Source organism: Periplaneta americana, chromosome 3, assembly GCF_040183065.1.
Source record: "Periplaneta americana isolate PAMFEO1 chromosome 3, P.americana_PAMFEO1_priV1, whole genome shotgun sequence".
In the NCBI taxonomy this organism is placed as follows: domain Eukaryota; kingdom Metazoa; phylum Arthropoda; class Insecta; order Blattodea; family Blattidae; genus Periplaneta; species Periplaneta americana.
The window spans coordinates 117897459-117910165 of NC_091119.1; the positions used below are offsets into that span (position 1 = coordinate 117897459).

General features: G+C 35.0%; 1 protein-coding gene across 2 annotated transcripts in view; it reads right to left on the reverse strand.

Annotated features, from left to right (window-relative positions):
* The window catches only part of LOC138696427 (uncharacterized), a 156634-nt gene that overhangs the window by 99991 nt on the left and 43936 nt on the right, over positions 1-12707 (reverse strand). The gene's annotated exons all lie outside the window — the stretch shown is intronic.

Genomic DNA, 12707 nt, shown 5'->3' on the forward strand with positions numbered 1-12707 from the left:
GCCGAATAGCAGGATACACTAAATGGGATCATAAAAGAAATGAAAACATCCTACAAGAACTAGAAATGGAACCTGTACTGCAGTATATTTATCAAAATTAAGACAACTGGCTTCATGTCAAGCGTATGCCTAGAACATAGACTGGCAAAGGTGCTTCATTTGAGTATTGGTGTCTCACCAGCTTTGCCAAGGCTTATCGCTCTGTATGACATAAGCGTCTTACTCCCCTTTCCCCTCTACTCATAGCTCGTTGGTGTGGGCAGATTATATGTTCAGTTAACAGTGACGGAGTCATGGCTTATCAAAGTAGTATGTACGAGCTGAAAATGATTCTCATGTGGAATGGAAAAAGTTCTTTTAGTTGTTTAGAGGGGGCGAACATACATTGTCTATTAAGCTCGAAAATCGTAGTATCAGGTTTGACCGCATAAATTACATGTTACATATTTTACGTATATGTGAAACGTAATTTACGTTGCATCAAAAAACTAATTTTTACACGATTTTATATGAGGCATAATAAATTATTTCCATTTTAATAAAATGATATCACAATATAATTGGCATTTATTTTAAATAATTTCATTAATCACAGAAAGGAAAATAATAATTTAGGTAGTGAAATGTAATGTACATATGAGATGTTAAGAAAAAGATTATAATATTTTGAAAAATGGTAGTAGGCCTATCCATAAAAATAAGAAAAAAGTCTAATATTTTTGAAGAAACAGGGACTGTGAACTTCGTACTGTAACAACATCTAACATGAATTTATTTGAAGAAAGGAGGACTGTGAAATTGGTATTTTAACACCACCATATTTATCTTCTAATGTAAGCATTTTGCTTGTTTCCTATTCGATTACAGTACACTGAGTAAATAGATGTGATATACCCAAAGAGAAACCAGCAAAGAGCTCGCATGAAAAGATATGCTTACAGTAGGCTTACCTACCAACTTAACAGTCCTTGTTTCTTCAAAGATATAAATTTTTGGACGCATATTTATTATACTTTTTATCTTGTTTGTAAGAATTCTACCTCCTCTCAAAATATTATACCCTTTTTTCCCCAACACCCTGCATGACTAGACTATCAGACTACAATATGATCATGAACAATCTAGAAGTGTATAGTAAAAGTCAAAGGTGTCGCCTCTGGGAAAATGTGCACAGAGAGTTCTCAAAAGGACAATAGATTGTTTTTTTTTTCTCTCTTTTAATATTGGCCCTATGATGACAGTGGTTGGAACAAGTTACCTAGTTGAGGTTTGTCAGGGATTTTCCCTCAACACATTAAGAGCAAATGCTGGGTAACTTTCGGCATTGGACCCTGGATTCATTTCGCCAACATTATCACCTTCATATCATTTAGATGCTATATACCATAGCAGTTGAAAAAGCGTCGTAAAATAACCAATTAAAAAAAAAATCGCTGACAGCTTTGATGACTAATACGAGTAAACTCTGGTATATGTATCAGCGTGGCGATTAGCTAAGCAAAATGTGGAACACTGTGCGGTGTCGGCAAATCGTTTCGTATGATAGAAGACATAACTAGAGACCGGATTTTTATGTAATTACATATTATATTCCTTTCAACCTAACTGTATATAAATAACAAATCTTTGCGAATCTTGTAATTATCTTTAATATATTAAAATTTGATACTACATATTTACCCCACATTACATATTATGGCTTGGTATTACATAAATCTACATATTTAGGGGTTTGATTCATTTTTACTTCTCTAAAAGGAAAAAAAAAAATTCTGCTGGGAAAGTTTACAATTTGAAATATACAGATTTGAAAAGCCTTTTTACCTACCCAAGAAAGGATATAATTGTTCTGCACACGTCTTACCAAGCCCTTCCCATGCAATTTGCAACCTTACCCACCCTCTTCCTAATCCTTCCAGGGAAAACCCGTGTCAAGTCTGACATGAGCCGCAATAAAGATGCCGACTTTTGAAAAGAAGCTGGAGTAAAAGAACAAACTGGAAAGATGTTGAAAGATTAAAATAAATAGCTTTTCAGGTTATTGCTTGACATCTTTACTTTAAATTTAGTAGACCTATACGGAAATGGGATTTTCCGAGCAATTAGAAAGTATAGTTCTTGGCTGGAATAATCCTACTCTTCTGAATGAGACAGGAATGTCACTTTTCAAACAACAGTTTGTAAATGCCTATAGTTTGAGGTTTTATTAAGGTACTTTGTTTCTTACAGGGAGCAGCTAAAATGCATCTCCAAATCTCCTCTTATTTTCTCCTAATCCAGTGAAGCAAAACAGTGCTTGCAGTACTGTTGTGTCATTCATTTCACTCAGTTCTCTAGTTTTAGTACTTACAGTATAAAGTGCAAGTGAGTTTATCTACTGCTTTTAACTAACTACAATGGCCCCTGTATCTTCAACCCTAACGACAAAAATAAAATCATGGATTGTGATAGACGAAGCTTTCACTACAGATGGAAAAATAGTAGTGTGTCAAGTATGCGGTAAAAAAAAGTGGGTGCTCTATGAAATCACAACTGGATAGTCTTACTTATCCTATACCTGCCAGATATTGACATTAAATATTTTCATGATTTTACATATTTTGGCACATATTCAACTTATTTTTCTTACATAAATATGTACATATTTCACACCTTGATATTACATAAAAATCCAGTCCCTAATTATAACACTTGATATGAAGAACACGTATGAATTACCACAAGTAACGCACGTTGATAGCCTGGAAACTCGAGTTAACAATTATTTAACACTTTGTTCATTTAATTTGTTAGAGGAAGTTGTGATATTATTACAGTTCTTTTTTACATTTAAAACAAATTACACATTTTACGCATCGTTAGAAATTAATTTTACACGCAACTTCCAATGTCTGCCTAAAACGCACTAATAAATGTTATACGACATTACTCCTTAAACACGCCGCATTAAAAGGTACGAGAAATTAAATGTTGTTTGTACGTCCTATTTCCCAAGGAAATTTATAAAAATCAAATGTGCGTAGAAAACGAAATAAATTTTTCTGAAATTATTTAGGTCGAGAATGTGCAAATCTATTAAGTGATCTCGAGAAACGCCAGAATATTCAAGAAAATAAATGTAGACAACGTGATGGAATTATTATTGGCTAGTTACGCAATTTCTCGCCTGTGATTTGAATCTATTCAGTGACTGAGAAACAGTAAAGAGCTTTATGATTAAAGCTGTCGAATTAATTTTCCCAAATTGAATAAAGTTTTCAAGAGTCTCTCATTAACCAGGCGCTTTCCTAATAATTCGCCACTGACCACCTTAGATTATAGTAAGGTGACGCAGATCACAGCAGTTTATAATTCCTATCCCACTCTGCAGTCTGCTCTCCTAGTAAACAAACTATTTCAAATTGAGTGCCTTATGTAACAGAAAATTGTGTCCATGTCTGGCCTAGAACAAAGATTCCTTGAACGATCTAGAACTACAGACCAACAGGGAAAAGATCATTGGGTCGCCCTGTGAAGAGATAGCAAGAAAACTTTTGTAGACCGGAACAGTCCTTCTAGGACTATCACCTGTTAGGATGATGATGATCCAATGCCTACTTGGAGGACTTAGTGAAGAAGTTTTAAGAATATGGTAGGAGTGATAGAAGGAAGAAGAATAAAGTACATAAGATTTGCTGATGATACAGCATTGCTAGCAAAAAAGGAGACGATACTAAGGGATATGCTACTGGAGCTAAATGACAGCTGTGAACAGTATGGGATCAAGATAAATGCAAACAAGACGAAGAAAGGAAAATGAGGAAGTAAACGTGCAAATTCTAAATGAGGCAGTAAAGCAAGGGGACAGCCTCAATTATTTGGGGTGTACAATAAGTAGCAACAAGAGCTGCTGCCAGGAAGTCAAAAGGAGGACAGCAATGGCAAAGGAAGCTTTTAACAGAAAAAGGAGCATCTTCTGTGGACCTCTGAAAAATGAACTAAGGAAGAGACTAGTGAAGTGCTTTGTGTGGAGTGTGGTATTGTATGGGGCAGAAATATGGACATTACGACGGAGTGAAGAGAAGCAACTAGAAGCATTTGAAATGTGGATATGGAGAAGAACGAAGCATGTGAAATGGACAGACAGAATAAGAAACAAAGCTGTGTTGGAAAGAGTGGGTGAAGAAAAATGTTGATGAATCTGATCAGGAAGAGAAAAAAGAATTGGTTGGGTCACTGGCTGAGAACAAACTGCCTACTGAAGGATGCACTGGAAGAAATGGTGAATGAGAGAAGAGTTTGGGGCAGAAGAAATCAGATGATATAATATGACATTAAGATATGTGGAGACAAAGTGAAAGGCAGAAAATAGGAAAGATTGGAGAATGCTAGGTTTGCAGCGAAGGACCTGCTCTTGGACAGGACACTATGTATGTAGTAATGAATCAGTTCTTGTGAAGCTTAGAAATTAGACAGGAAATCAAAACTGTACCTAAATCGAAATAGGAAGAAATACATGTTTATATGTAGTACTTTTACATTGTGTAACAATTTTCAATCAATAATGTAACCTAAATAATGGGGATGGGGACCAACAGAAAACAACCAAATAACACAACATTCATACCCAGACTTGAAATATGTGTGTGTGTGTGTGTGTGTGTGTGTGTGTCTAATGCTCAATATTTAACAGTGAAGTCATTCTCCTTCTTGCTTACCAACATTTAGGTACAAGGTCCATAAAATTTTCCAGAGATTCACAGATTTTTAGATGTTCCGCCAAATACTGTAGAGAGCTAATACCGAAAAGCAACGCGATTAACATGGTGTCGGGCAGCGACACGAGAACACTAGCGCTGTCTAGCGGCTTGATTTGAACAATGCTTCCAATATGTATTGCTTCAAATACCGTACAAAGTTCTCTACTGTATTTGATTGCGTACATGTCTAGGAGGGGTTGGGAGGAATTGTGGTAGGCCTATATAATATTACATGAGAGCTAAAGAAATCAGTACAGAACGGTCAGATTTACATTCTCGTTAATTTAATTGTCATAACTATTGAACGAACATTATGATGCTAATAATATTATAAGATGTTTTAAAAGAGATATCACATTGGTGGAAAACAACATTAAAGCTACAGTATAGCTACTGTACATACTTCTTAATTGTCCCATTAACTCTCTATTCTCCAGGTTACTGATGCATTACTATTTTAGCCTTTCTGTTCTTTTTTCCAGTCACTGTTCTACAACTTACTCTGTCACACTCATTTTTTACAAAACAATTGATCATTACATTAAGGAACTTATTAACGAAAACATGTTTACAATCTTTACACACTGAATTAGTTTGATCTATTTGTTTAAAAATAAGGGCCATTAACTTGGTTTTTACACCTTGTCTGCTTGATGAAAGAATTTTTCTAAAGTGCGTGTGAAATGTTGATCAAATAATTTTAGATAAAGAAACTGAATAACTTGTGGGAATTAGAAAATTAGCACTGTCATACTTTTTATTTGCAATATGCTGATAAATGCCTGTCAAGTTTTCAGATTTGAAACTAGCTAGTTCCAGTTTGCAAATCTCATATGGTATTCTGCTACAAGCCCACCCTGTCACAAATGTTAATGCATTATCTGGAATCATACACTGATCATGATTGTCCTCTTCAAGTTCAGCAATTTCTACAAAACTGTTTTCTGTTGCTGGATAATCACTGCAGATTCTAAATGAATTTTCTTCAATCTCCTTCTTCGTAACTAAAAAATCACTGACTTCAATTTCACAGTTGCCTTTCTCTGAAGGTGTTAAGAGCTGGCAGCTCATAATTCCTCTGACGGCAGACTTGAATTTACAGCTGTCAGGGATAATGTTATTACTACCCTTAGAACGCACGACAGAGAAAATATTTTCAATACAGTCTTGTGTTATACGTCTTGTAAGCAGGAACCGAAAGTTAAAATTTTGTTCCAGATCTTTCCACAAGTGACGTAGCGCTATTATATTTTGTATCCAACCCTTAAAGCAAGGTGGCTTTGTCTTTTTTTCGCTAAGAATTTTTAATTTTGAAAACAGACTTTCCAGTTTTTGTAGAGTCGTTCAATGACAAGAAGTAGTTTGTAAAGCCCTGCATGAGGATTTAGCATCGTTCATGGTCGATGAATTAAAACAGTCAAATCCACGATCCACTAGCTCTAAAAACTCAGTTGTTTGAAGAGCTTCTTCAGGTAGTGACTGAAACGACACATGAGTTTTTATGGCCTTGCTGACTGAATGACTCAGCACCTGTGCAGCCAGACAAACCCTCATGGGCGAGAAAGGTGGAAGTTCTATATGTTTTTGTCTCAAATTTGGGCATAATCGAGGATTCATATCTTTATCCTTATTATACAGTTCAACGACATGTTGCCACTTGTATACTTTATCTTTGTACGAAAGGTCGTGCCGCTTAAAGTTGTTTCGTACTGACTTTAGGAGATGTGGTGTGTCATGGAAGAAGTACATAATTTCTCTATCTATTTCAATAAATGGTTTATCAACCTCACATCCCAATAAATTCCTCATTCTAATATTACTGGCTGGCTGGTCGCTAACGACTACTTTAGGAAATTAGCCACATTTCCTAACCTCACGGATGGCTTCGGAAAGAAGATCCTTTAGAACATCACCGGGCGTGGAATTATTAGATAGGAAATATCCTATTATCTGCTTGTAGTTGGTTTGGAAGCCCCTAATCATAAATACTAAAGCCTGATTTGCGGGTTTCAATTCTTCACCTTCTGTTTGATTTTGACTCTCGTACGGTCCAAATTCTACAAAGCCATCGAATAAATCTGATTTTGCATCATACAAGAAACTTTGTTTCAAAGATATCTCGTCAAGTACAATGGAAACAACTCTCTGACCTGGTGTCAGACTTCTCGATTTTATCTTAAGCAGTTGCATTATTGTCCCATTGAAACCTGGACCAACACCCAATTGTTGCAGCCAATTACGTAAGGAGCGAATTGTTGGCAGACAGAAAGTCTTCCTCAAGTATCGATATGCATTCGGTGAAGCATAATGCAATGCCAGTGCAAAATTTTTTTCATACTCGGTATATCGCCTTCCCATAGGTTTTCTTTTTCTTAGCTTCAACTGAGATTTAAGAAATGAATCTTCTACCAGCGATTGATCACATTCTAAAGATGAATGAGATTTTTTCAATTTTTGTACGTCAGCTCTTAGGGTTTGAATGAGTTTCCTTTGTTTTGACATAATTTTCTGCGCATTCCTTAGTTTGTTAGTAAGAAATTGTATTTTTTTCTCAGACGAAATTTTTTCTCTTTTAGGAGTTCTAACATTCTCCAAGTTATCTGTAACAAGATAAATTTTGTGCTTTATAAGGCTTACAATATTATATTTCGAAACATTTTATATTGTAATCATATTTGCTAGTAAATAACAACTACGATATTAGGGCCAGGAAAATAAAAATACAACAATCAGGGCTTACTTAAAAGTTTGTGACTTTGTAGAATGCATAGGTTATATTAGAACAGGTAGTACTGTATCTTATTTTGTCACAGTCTATGTAGACTGTGCTTCTAGCTCGCTGCAGGCAACACAAGAAATGTTTCGATCTCCTCTCGCACAGCCGACCCTCTCGTCAACTTATTCAAACCTTTCCGCTTGGAGCGCTATTAGTCGATGTCGCACATATGAGAGCCAGCTTTCCGGTATTAGTATCTACAGAATTTGGTTCCGCGTCCATGGCATCTTCTTTATTGCACAATAAACATTTAGCAGAGTCCAATAAGCCGATTCAATGTAGATGTTTTATAAGACAGTCATGACCAGTAATAATCAGTCTGAACATAGCCACAGCAGATTTTTGTGGTAGATGAGGAATGGATTTTAAATCTTGTAGTAAATTGTTCCATCATGAATTTTGAAGTTCACTTCGAGAATTAATGTGGTAATTGCTGTTAATTTCCTTTTGATAATTCGTTTTATGGACTCATATGAAAAATTGTAGTTCTTCTTTACGTTTATTCTAGTTCCTTTCTTGACCAACATATCAGCTTTCTCATTACCATATATTCTACAACGGGCTGGGATCCATTGGAGAACTAAGGTCTTAATTAAATTTTGAATCTGCCTTAACATACAATGGATTTCCTTAATTTTTTCTGATTTAGCAAAAGTAGTTGTACTAACTGCTTGGATTGCAGCTTTGGAAACAGATAAGAGAACTAGACTTGAAATATTCACAAGATCAAGATTAGAGCATTGCATTTCCCTGTGTAAAAAATTTCATAAACTTTGCAGATACAAGTGCATTATTCTTTAGAAGCAAAAAGCGCATCATCCTTTAGAAACAAACAATTTTAACCACACATTAACAGCACATTCGTTTCACTGACAGGTATTCATACTGTAAATATTTTAATAAAATCTTTCAGTAGTATTTAACAAAGCAGACAGATGTGAAGATTATAATTTCATATACTAAATAAATTACAAGCATTTTCAACAGACCTTCACATTCACTATTACTGTTTTTCTTGAACTGTATTGCATCACAGTTAATTAAAAAAACCAACCAAAATTTTGTACATAATTTTTTAACTATCTGAAGTAGGGAAAAACCTATATTTGTTCCTGTACAAGAACAAAAGAGCATTATAAAATAGTCGAGTTCACCATACATGTTATTTTATACAAGACCTCGCAACACTTTAAGATAAACTGAGATAAAGAAGATCTGCGTCAATAAAAGAACTATTTTACGAATTACACTACGTTATGTCTAATGGAATAAGGAAATTAGAAGATTGGTAAGTGTATTATAAAAATGAAGGAACATGTACGAGATTCATTCAGGAAGTAAGTTCCAATCACGTCCAGAGATGCCATGACTAGTTGGAAGGGAATTTGCATGGTAGCAGTAGAGATGGGATATGTGGGAATAATGCAGTGCAGTTTCAGTCTTGTGACAGCAGTAGTTACTGCACAGCACTAGGAGAAAATGGTTGCACTGATATTGTCTCCCGCCAACTGCGAGATTCGTGCAGTTATCCGATTTCTGCATGCTCAGAAGCACTCTCCAGCAAAGATCCACCACCAATTGTGCAATGTGTATGGACCCGACATTATGAGAGACAGTATAGTCAAACAATGGTGAAGGCAATTCACTGAAAGCCGAACCAATGTGCACGATGAAGACCGTAGTGGCCGAATGTCACTGGTGATGCCAGAACTGATGGAAAGTGTGCGGCAAGCAGTTTTGCAGAACAGGCACTTCACAATTTCGAAACTCTCCGGTCAATTCCCCCAGATGTCTCGCTCACTGCTATAGTCCGGATCAGCTTACTTAATACCCTAAGGGTGAAACCTAGTCATTTTTCCACTATTACTAAATATGATAGTGAATTATAGTGATTTTCTAGCTCTCAGGTTGAATTTTCTTTTACCAACTTCGTTTCGAATTTCGGGTACTGACAAATACTACAACTGGCAGTTATTTTGTAACTGTTATGTTGGCAGCAATGATTTCAGTTTATAGTAAAGCAAGCTGATGAAAATGCAAGTAAGTAAATACATTTTTAGGTTAGGTCTCATGAATCGTAAACTCTTTAGTGAAAGCAATAAATTTCATGTTGCCTGACAAAATAAATTGTATTATTAGATCATATTAATTCCTCCTAATTACCAACATAATATGCTAGAAGTCCAGGAGAAAAATATAATATTTCATAAATAAATTATTGAACCATTAGGAAACACCTTGCAACATGAAGATGAGATGTGGTAAATAAACAAGACATTGTTATTGTTAACACTATAATAATAATAATAATAATAATAATAATAATAATAATGATAATATTATTATTATTATTATTATTATTATTATTATTATTATTATTATAGTACGTAGCATTGTGATTTTACCCTCTTTGGTGATATCTAGTATTAGTTGGCAACACTGAAGAGACGGCCAAATTAATCTTTTAGGAACTACTCTTACGTGATCCTCACTATACACGAAATCGTCTCCTGGTGGCTTGGTTTTCGGAAAGAGTGTACAAGAAAGATGACAAAGTAAATGACAGATGAACATAAAACGAAACATTTGGCCGCAGCATTGACATTCCTCCAGCGGTACACAGAGAAAGGTGACGAGTTTTTCGATAATGTTGTCATTGGGGATGAAACATGGATGTTGCATGCCACACCAGAAACAAAACAACAATCCATGCATTGGCGGTATAGTGGTTCACCTGTGTGGATCAAATTCAAGCAGACAATCTCTGTCAAAAAAATCTGTCTTCTGGGATAGACATGGTGTCCTCATGTGCGAGTTTTTACCGCGAGGGAAGACTGTTAATGCTGAGCAGTATTGTCAGACATTGCAAATTCTGAAGAGGGCAATCCAGAACAAGAGACTTGGAGTGCTGACAAGAGGCATTACACTTTTACACAATGCACGACTACATACAACCAAAGCCACATGGAATCTGTTGTTTCAGTTTGGATGGGAGATCTTCGACCATCCACCCTTCAGCCCCGACCTCGCGCCAAGTGACTTTCATCTCTTCCATCTCATGAAGCACTTTCTGGTAGGAAAACGTTTTCACAACAATGCTGAGGCACAAACGACAGTGACTTCATGGCTTCAGACTCCTAGGACCCAGGCATATAAACGTTGGTGTACCAGTATGACAAATGTCTCAATAATGGTGGTAACTATGTTGAGAAGTAGCCAGTGAATCTCTACAAATATTGCAATAAATATTTCTTACTTATAGATGTTTTTTGTTTTCTTTATCAGCCATTGGAATATACTTCCTGGATGAACCTCGTAAAATGGTCATGTAAAGAATTCAATAAAAAGGCAATTAGAAGCTTTCAGAATATTAAAGAGAAAAAATCAAACACAGGTGAATTTCATGAATTTAATTGAAGTGTAAAAATTACAATAATAAATTCAAACTTATTAACAGTGTGTTTTAAATAGAGTAACATGGAAACAATTCAGCTGAAAATGTCACAAATTATGTATGACCTTGATATACGAAAATTACATATGAGCAAAATACAGTTTGACACACACATACGCTCACATGCACACATATGTATACACACACACACACACAGTTAAAAAAATTGGTGTTTAGTTAAAAGAAACTGCATGTCTTAATACGCTCTCAATATAGGAGAAGGAAACTGAAAAGAAATTGAGGGCAACCAGAAACGAATATGTGTGAGTTGCAGCCATGTGAAACCAAGATTTTGCAATATTGTGATCACTGTTTAGTTTCTGAAAATATGTATATTACATCAAGCTAACCTTAGCAATCAGATATTAATTGACTGGGACTTGACACGTTTATAATATTGTTTTTGAAAGTCAACGCATTGAGTGAAATTTATATTGTGAAAATATGTAAAGGTATACAGCTTATTTTATTTTGAAGATTTCAATAAATGACACAATTAACTACTACTATTCTCTCTGATATTAATGCAAGAGGCTCTAACAATTATCGAATTTCCAATAACAGTGTGACATACAACTCAAATGAAGTTACCTTTTCTCAAAACCAGTGTGATCACTTGAATCACTTCTATTTGAAAATGAAAGCTATAATGAGCTGTGAAACAATGACTGAACATAGCATAAATACCTGGTAATTAATAACATAATTATTTATGTAATATACAGCAGGATATACAAGATGGGACCATAAACGAAATGAGGAAGTAATGGAAGAACTGGGACTAAATCCAATTCTCCACTATATACAAAATTACCAAGAAAACTGGATGGATCATCTACAACAGATGTCATCGCACAGAATCCCAAGAGCTATGCTTCATTATCTCCCACAAGGAAAGAGATCACTGAAACGTCTCAAGAAATGCTGGAGGGGCTTCTTTGAGACCGTAAAGGGGCCACATGGCCTAACACTTGAAGGGATGATGATTTATCCACCATACAAATGTTAAAATGTCGTAATATCCATTTTAAAGTAACGAAAATACCAGATTATACATCAATAACGACAACAGATACAGATTGTAATTCTAAGCACATTGATACCTGTGGAAAATGAGATCACTATAAATTATAAAAATAGTTTGTGTCACAAGTCAAGTTCTAATACAAATAAATACTGATAAAAGTAAAATTCAAATTGTTATAAAATTGTACTGAAGTGGGATATAAGCTGCAGCAACTAACAACCCCATTAATTATATAGATATATAAAAATGTTTCAACACAGATTATTTTTTAAATTACGTATATGAAAATATTAGTACTTCATGAAGCCCTCTAACAAGGCTGATCACAAGGATCCAACATGCTAAAAGTTTTTACAATTTCTAAGACAATGTAATGAATATGAAGTCTAATTTAGTAATAAATACATAGACTCTTGCTAATCTGGCCACCAATAATCTAACCTTTCAATTATTCAACTCCATCTAGTGTACTGCCATCATTTCTAATGTAATAGATTTCTGGGGAATATGCACCGATGCTATGTGTTACAAAGAATTACTTATACACTATACTTCTTCAGAAAACTAAAAAATTTGCTGGAAAGCCTTCAACTTTTAAGCAATAAAATTATGACAGTATACAAGTCTGAGTTTATATTAATCGTTACTGCAATTGATATTAATTAATACATAATGGCATAGAAGGGGCAGAGTTACTTGTCCTTGTGACAA